Source organism: Leptodactylus fuscus, chromosome 5 (assembly GCF_031893055.1).
Source record: "Leptodactylus fuscus isolate aLepFus1 chromosome 5, aLepFus1.hap2, whole genome shotgun sequence".
Classification (NCBI taxonomy): domain Eukaryota; kingdom Metazoa; phylum Chordata; class Amphibia; order Anura; family Leptodactylidae; genus Leptodactylus; species Leptodactylus fuscus.
Window position 1 is genome coordinate 3,478,044 of NC_134269.1, and position 8,192 is coordinate 3,486,235.

Below are 8,192 nucleotides of genomic sequence, written 5' to 3' on the forward strand. Positions count from 1 at the left end.
ACTCAGGATGCTGCCCCTAGTGCGCTACCGCCAGGTAAATTGTTTGTCCCTAGTCACCTCCGCTTGGAGCTCTTAGAGGAGATCCACTCCTCTGTTCTGGCAGGTCATCCAGGCATTACTGGTACTGGGAATCTGTTATCACGTACGTATTGGTGGCCATCTTGGCAACGGGATGTTAAAAAGTTTGTTCATTCTTGCGAGACCTGTGCCAGATCTAAGGTGCCCCATCAACTTCCAGCGGGTCTTTTACATCCACTCCCGCTACCCAATAGACCCTGGTCACACATCTCCATGGATTTTATTACCGATCTCCCATCCTCTAAAGGGAAATCGGTAATTTGGGTTGTAGTAAATCGTTTTTCTAAGATGTCCCACTTTGTTGCCTTGAAAAATTTGCCTTCAGCTAAATTGTTGGCCTGGTTGTTTATCCGTCACATTTTACGTCTGTATGGTATTCCTTCTAATGTGGTGTCAGACAGGGGCGTACAGTTTGTGTTGTCCAGGTTTTGGAAAGCCTTTTGTAACAGGTTGGGAGTCTCTCTTTCTTTTTCCTCAGCCTTTCACCCAGAGACTAACGGTCAAACAGAGAGATTGAATCAATCTTTGGAACAGTATTTGAGGTGCTTTGTGTCTGATTGCCAAGATAAATGGAGTGAATATTTGCCCATGGCTGAGTTTGCACTAAATAATCATGTCAACTCCTCGACTCAGTCGTCTCCTTTCCACATTAACTATGGTTTTCACCCCAGATTCTCCTCAGGAACAGGTAATGAATTTGCCTTTTCCTCAGTAGAGGACGTTGCTAAATCTCTCTGTACAGTATGGGCTGAAAGCCTGGCATCGCTGAGAAAAGCCCAGGCTAATCAAGTCAATTTCGCCAACAGAAAGCGCCGCCCTGGACCTGACTTTGTGGTGGGTGACAAGGTCTGGTTATCCACTAAAAATCTCCAACTTCGTGTTCCATCTACTAATTTTGACCCGCGTTTTATTGGTCCATATCCCATTTCTGAAATAATCAACCCTGTGTCATTCAAATTATCAGTTCCTAGGTCCCTCCATATTCACCCAGTTTTTCATAAGTCCCTACTCAAAAAGTATGTTCCGGCAATGGTCACTCGTTCCCCACCCGAACCAGTGATCGTTCAGGGGGAACTAGAGTATGAGGTGGAGCGGGTCATTGATTCACGCAGAGTGCGAAATTCCCTTCAGTTCCTCATACATTGGAAGGGGTATGGACCGGAGGAGCGTGTTTGGGTGGCAGCCAGAGACCTTCACGCTCCTAGATTGGTGGAGAAGTTTTTTCGTTCTTGCCATACTAAGCCACGGGGTCCTCTTGAGGGTCCGGAGGCCCCTCCTCAAAGGGGGGGTACTGTCAGGATACGGAGTCGCCGCGGTCTCCTTGCTGCGTGGCGTCTCCCTGGGAGACGTGTTAGGAGTTCTATTGGGTGTGCTTAGGTCATTAAGGGTTAATCTTCTCCTTGCTCTCAGTCTCCATGTCATTAGCCATCAGGTGTGTTTCTCTGCTGCTATTTAAACCCCACCCAGGCATGGATCCTTGCCAGCCATTCACTTTGGGTTTCCTGGTGCCCCTGCTCAGTCTTATTCCCTGTCTGTTTGTATTCGGTCTGTTTTCTTGGTTAATCTGCCCGGCTTGTATTTTTGACTATCCCTTGTCTTTTGATTTGGTACCTTTATTATATCTCCTGGCTCGACCTCTTGCTCGTCTGACCTCGCCTTCTCTTCTGTGTCTTGCTGGGACTTGTGGTCCTCCCTGGTTCCATGCTGTTTTAGTCTTTTGTTTTGCATTGCATTTACACTGTGCTTTCTGTTTAGGTGTGACCCTGTGACTCCAGTCCCTAGGACTTTCAGGGCCTCCTCTCCCCTTATCCTAGCCGCCGGATAGAAGTGTCAGGAGCCTTGGTAGGCGCACTTCAATTAGGAAGTGCATTGGTCTGCCTCATCTCAGATATTACAGCATAGTTATAGCTGCAGGGCCTGCGACCCCTTTTGTCATTAGTTGCACAGTGTTGCTTTCCCAGCGGTGTCACTTTGCACTGCCTTCCCCTGACTCCAATCCTTACAAGAGTTCTTTGTGTGTTTCGGATGAAAGCTATCCCATCCTAGGTAGGTTGGTCGGTCAATCGGTTTCCAATACAGTGATGTCTCAATTTTGTTGTCCTGTATCTTGATGACTGTGTCTAGGAAGTTTATTTCCAAGAAGGAGTGATTGAGCGTCAGGTTGATGGGATGGAATTGGTTGAATTGTTCATGGAAGGTTTTCAGCTGTTCCTCGGATCCGGTCCAAATAATTAGGATATCGTCAATGAAGCGATAGTAGGCCAGAGGCCTGGTGGTTCAGGTGGAGAGGAAGTCACTCTCCAGCTTGGCCATGAAGAGATTAGCGTACTGTGGCGCCATTTTGCTTCCCATTGCGGTGCCAGTCTGCTGTAGATAGACGCAGTCACCAAAAGAAAAGTAATTGTGGGTGAGGATGTTCATACCTCGCTTTTCCATGAAAAACTGGCAGGCGTTTGCACCGTCTTGGTGCGGGATGTTGGAGTACAGGGATTCTACATCCATGGTGGCCACGATGGTTCTATCTGGAAGGGGACCTATAGTGGCTAGTTTATTTAATAGGTCTGTGGTGTCCTGAAGGTAGCTGGCTGTATCCTTCACTAGGGGTTTAAGAGTACCCTCCACCCATCCAGAGATCTGTTCAGTGAGAGTCCCAACACATGAAATGATCGGTCTCCCTGGGTTCCCAGGTTTGTGTAGTTTTGGAAGCATATAAAAGGTTCCCATTCTTGGGCTTGTTGGTATGAGGCTACTTAGGCCTTTGGCTCCATCAGATAGGCCAGAGATTACTAAAGTGGACAACTAAAGACTACTAAAGGTGGACAAATTGACTTGTACTGAACCGGGTTCAACTCAAATATTCCAAATTGTTTGATTTTTCATGATCTTGGATGAACTAAAATGGACACTACCAGTAAGTTTTTATACTCTGGGGTTCAAACCACAGAATGCAATGTATGGAGGACTTCTGTCAGCTCTTCTGTGTCTCTTACAGCATCTGACAATCCTTGTCTTCCTCCTCTAAGATACAGAAGTTCCTCAAGGTAACCCAAGCAGGAATGGAGGGGTAGGGAGTAGAGATGAGCGAACAGTGAAATATTCGATATTCGTTATTCGTTTTGAATAGCCGCTCAATATTTGACTATTCGATCAAATATCAAAACCCATTATTGTCTATGGGGGGAAATTCTTCGCTTCAGGGGATCCCACCATTCAACTCAGGAGGGTCACCAAGCCAACTTTGACACCCCAGCAAATGATGCCAACACCTCTGCAATGCAACTGGGACAGCAGGGGAAGCATGTCTGGGGGCATCTAACACACTTTCTACACTAAAAAAAAAACCTCTATCAAAGTGGGAAAATACCTGGAAACCTTCTTTCTTCCCCAAATGGATGGACACAAACCGAAATTTAAGCAAAACAAACATTAGCAACCACCGCTTTAAATCAAGTTGCCCATGACAACCACAGATGGAATAGGCAATGGGAAAACCTTCAGTCCCCACCCTGAACTGTCATTGTGTGTGTGTGTGATGTGGTAAGACCTTCCAAAACTCACTTTTCTAGCCCTTAACATGAGCCCTTCCAAATTAAGTTACAGGCCCTTAAGCTGAGCTCCCAGCAGAGATTGAGGCCCTTCAGGTGTTAATAGTCCAAACAACATGCTCCAGTACTTTACATGTAGATCAGAAACCACTTTCCCTTCCAACACCAGATTTAACCAAGCTTCACCATCATCATCCTGCTGAGATGGAGCCACTAAAGGAAACCTTGCCTTCCAAGGCATGTCCTGGAGCTGCGACTGAGCCAAATCTAAACACAGAGTCCTTTGTAACGGAACAAAATTCACCATTAGTGTTTTTGGCCCTTTGGGTGAGTTGAGCCTTGCACCAGCACGTGTCCTGTAACATCAGGTGGGCCCTAAGTTCTGTGCAAAGTTGCACAAAGTTCCACTTGACCACTGATGCGTGGACAAGTTCATGTGGCCAGGGACACTGCAGATCAATCGCAGCACACTGCCTGTATGTAGTTGAGGCTGGGACCATGTCGCAAACTGTGGTGGCCTGCCTTGTCTCCCCACTCAATATTCCTGGCAGGAGTGCTGAAACACCACCCTCCTCCTCCTCCGCCGTTAAATCAACCCCAGCTGGAAGCGCTGCAACACTGGCGTGGGGAGATGTCAGCAGGCTGTGCTGAAGCTCATCAGCTTGGGGGACAGACAGCACAGTGCCTCTGAGGTCAGGGATGCCATCCTGGATGAGATGGCAATGTTTCTTGCCCCACTGCACCTGGGTCCAGGTGCAGGTTGGCGTATGTGATAATGGCGGGAACCTGGTAGCAGATCTGGAGCTTGCCAGACTCAAACACGGTCCACATATGGCCTACATTTTCAAATTACTGGTGCATCGGTTTCTAACAATTTACCCCAATTTACACAAGCTACTGGTTAAAGTGCGGTGCTTGTGCTCCCACTTTGGCAAGTCTACAGTACCTGGTGCTAGCCTCAATACACTCCAGCAACGCCTACATCTGCCTGAAGCACTGGCTGTTGTGCGAGGTCACCACACGCTGAAATCCTAGATACTGTATGTTGAGTAGGGTGTGTGAGCAGCAGAGACCTTTGATGGAGTTCCATCACAAAACCCAAGGGTTCATCAAAGTCAGCTCCCTCAGTTTCTGCACCATGAGTTTCCATGGGTGGCAGACTTATGTGAAATCCTATCCCATCCTTTCCACTGGACAAGAAACATTAGCATGCACTCATCACAATTCCTGATATAACAGTTGCGTTAAGCAGGGTGCAGGGTACAAATCAGACCAGGCCTGAGCACCAGGAACAGGTGTTACAATGGCTAGCAGATAATGCTTCCAGCTGCTTTTCCAGCAGCCAGTCAGCCACTACCTGCAGTTGTATTCATACCCAAGAGTCTGGCCCTCCTTCCTCCCAACATGCCCAATCTTCCTAACAGAGTCATCCCACCCTTGCCCCCTCCCAGAATCTCTTTTCAGGTCCTTTTACTGTCTCTCCCTCTGTTGAACCACTTCCCGAATCCCAGAAGCTACCAGACGACTTTGTGTGTACTGATGCCCAAACACTGGAGCATCCGCCATCACCTGGCAATTTTGTGGTTGTGGACCCGCAACCAGCATTTTCTGTCCTCAGTGATGATGATGATGATGGTGAGACACAGTTGCCATCAGGGCATGCTGTTGTCATGTGCAGTTTGCAGTAAGAGGAGAGTGAGCAATTGGAAGAGGAGTTGGTGGACGACGAGGCCACCAACCCTAAATGGACAGGGGTGATGTATAGTGGGGAATGCAGTGTAGATGTGGAGGCAAGCTAAGCAGGAAAAAAAGGTGGCTACAGGCAGAGACATGTCCAGAGGCAGCGAGGCCAAAGATTTTCCGTGTACTAGCCACTCATGCAAAACTCGCCCATGTTGCCAGACTAATTCCTCCAACAGGCTAACAACTGCCATCTGGTCCACACCCACCAGGGGCACACTCTCCAAGGTCTGGTACACGTTAATGGCACACCCTGGCCAAACTATCGCCACTGAGGGGTCTAGTGTCACCAGGAGGAATAAGTATAGGCGCATGTTGCGGGAGTACCTGGCCGACCCCACCCCTGTCCTCTCTGATCCCTACATTTAGTGGGTCTCCAAGTTGGATTTATGGCTGTAACTTGCGCTGTACACATTGGAGGTCCTTTCCTGCCCTGCCGCCAACGTGCTTTCAGAAAGGGTCTTCAGCGCTGTCGGTGGCATAATTACAGATAAGCACAATCGGCTGTCACCTGACAGTGCTGACCTGCTGACGCTGATCAAAATGAACAGCCACTGGATAGACCCATCATTTTCATGTCCAGCAGTGTCAAGCACCCTGACATGAAGTTTGATGTGTGTTCTCACCCTCGACAATTCTTCCTCCTACTCATACTCCTCCACCATCAGTGTTGCACAATTCTTCTCCTACTAGGCTCAATTCACACTAATTCCCCCAAACTCTTCTGGTTAGAGGCTCAATCCACCCTGATTCCCCCAACTTTGCTGGTTGGAAGATCATTATAAGTCATGCCAAGTAACACACTGGCACACATGGCTGACTTCATGTTAGGTTGTTTTTCAAGAGACAAAGGCATAGTTCACATCACGAATTTTTGCAATCCTCGACCCCCGGTATAAGTTAAAAATCTCATCCTTTGCTCTGGTACAGGAGAGCAAAAAAATTGCACAAATGATATGTACAGTCCTATGAAAAAGTTTGGGCACCCCTATTAATCTTAATCATTTTTAGTTCTAAATATTTTGGTGTTTATAACAGCCATTTCAGTCGGATCTATCTAATAACTGATGGACACAGTAATATTTCAGGATTGAAATGAGGTTTATTGTACTAACAGAAAATGTGCAATATGCATTAAACCAAAATTTGACCGGTGCAAAAGTATGGGCACCTCAACAGAAAAGTGACATTAATATTTAGTAGATCCTCCTTTTGCAAAGATAACAGCCTCTAGTCGCTTCCTGTAGCTTTTAATCAGTTCCTGGATCCTGGATAAAGGTATTTTGGACAAACAATTCAAGTTCAGTTTAGTTTGATGGTGGCCGAGCATGGACAACCCGCTTCAAATCATCCCACAGATGTTCAATGATATTCAGGTCTGGGGACTGGGATGGCCATTCCAGAACATTGTAATTGTTCCTTTGCATGAATGCCTGAGTTGATTTGGAGCGGTGTTTTGGATCATTGTCTTGCTGAAATATCCATCCCCGGCGTAACTTCAACTTCGTCACTGATTCTTGGACATTATTCTCAAGAATCTGCTGATACTGAGTGGAATCCATGCGACTCTCAACTTTAACAAGATTCCCGTGCCGGCATTGGCCACACAGCCCCAAAGAATGATGGAACCTCCACCAAATCTTACAGTGGGTAGCATGTGTTTTTCTTGGAATGCTGTTTCTTTTTGGACGCCATGCATAACGCCTTTTTTTATAACCAAACAACTCAATTTTTGTTTCCAAAATGAAGTTGGCTTCTCCAAATGTGCTTTTTCATACCTCAGGCAACTCTATTTGTGGCGTACGTGCAGAAACGGCTTCTTTCTCATCACTCTCCCATACAGCTTCTATTTGTGCAAAGTGCGCTGTATAGTTGACCGATGCACAGTGACACCATCTGCAGCAAGATGATGCTGCAGCTCTTTGGAGGTGGTCTGTGGATTGTCCTTGACTGTTCTCACCATTCTTCTTCTCTGCCTTTCTGATATTTTTCTTGGCCTGCCACTTCTGGGCTTAACAAGAACTGTCCCTGTGGTCTTCCATTTCCTTACTATGTTCCTCACAGTGGAAACTGACAGGTTAAATCTCTGAGACAACGTTTTGTATCCTTCCCCTGAACAACTATGTTGAACAATCTTTGTTTTCAGATCATTTGAGAGCGGGCTGTCCATGTTCGGCGACCATCAAACTTAACTGAACTTGAATTGTTTTGTAGAAAGAAATGGTCCAAAATACCTTCATCCAGGATCCAGGAACTGATTAAAAGCTACAGGAAGCGACTAGAGGCTGTTATCTTTGCAAAAGGAGGATCTACTAAATAGTAATGTCACTTTTCTGTTGAGGTGCCCATACTTTTGCACCGGTCACATTTTGGTTTAATGCATATTGCACATTTTCTGTTAGTACAATAAACCTCATTTCAATCCTGAAATATTACTGTGTCCATCAGTTATTAGATATATCAAACTGAAATGGCTGCTGCAAACACCAAAATATTTAGAACTAAAAATGATTAAGATTAGAGATGAGCGAACAGTGTTCTATCGAACACATGTTCGATCGGATATCAGGGTGTTCGCCATGTTCGAATCGAATCGAACACCACGTGGTAAAGTGCGCCAAAATTCGATTCCCCTCCCACGTTCCCTGGCGCCTTTTTTGCACCAATAACAGCGCAGGGGAGGTGGGACAGGAACTACGACACCGGGGGCATTGAAAAAAATTGGAAAAAGTCATTGGCTGCCGAAATCAGGTGACCTCCATTTTAGACGAATAGTGGATTTCAAATCCGGGTCATATGAGAATGTGAACTTTGTGACTATGAGACAGG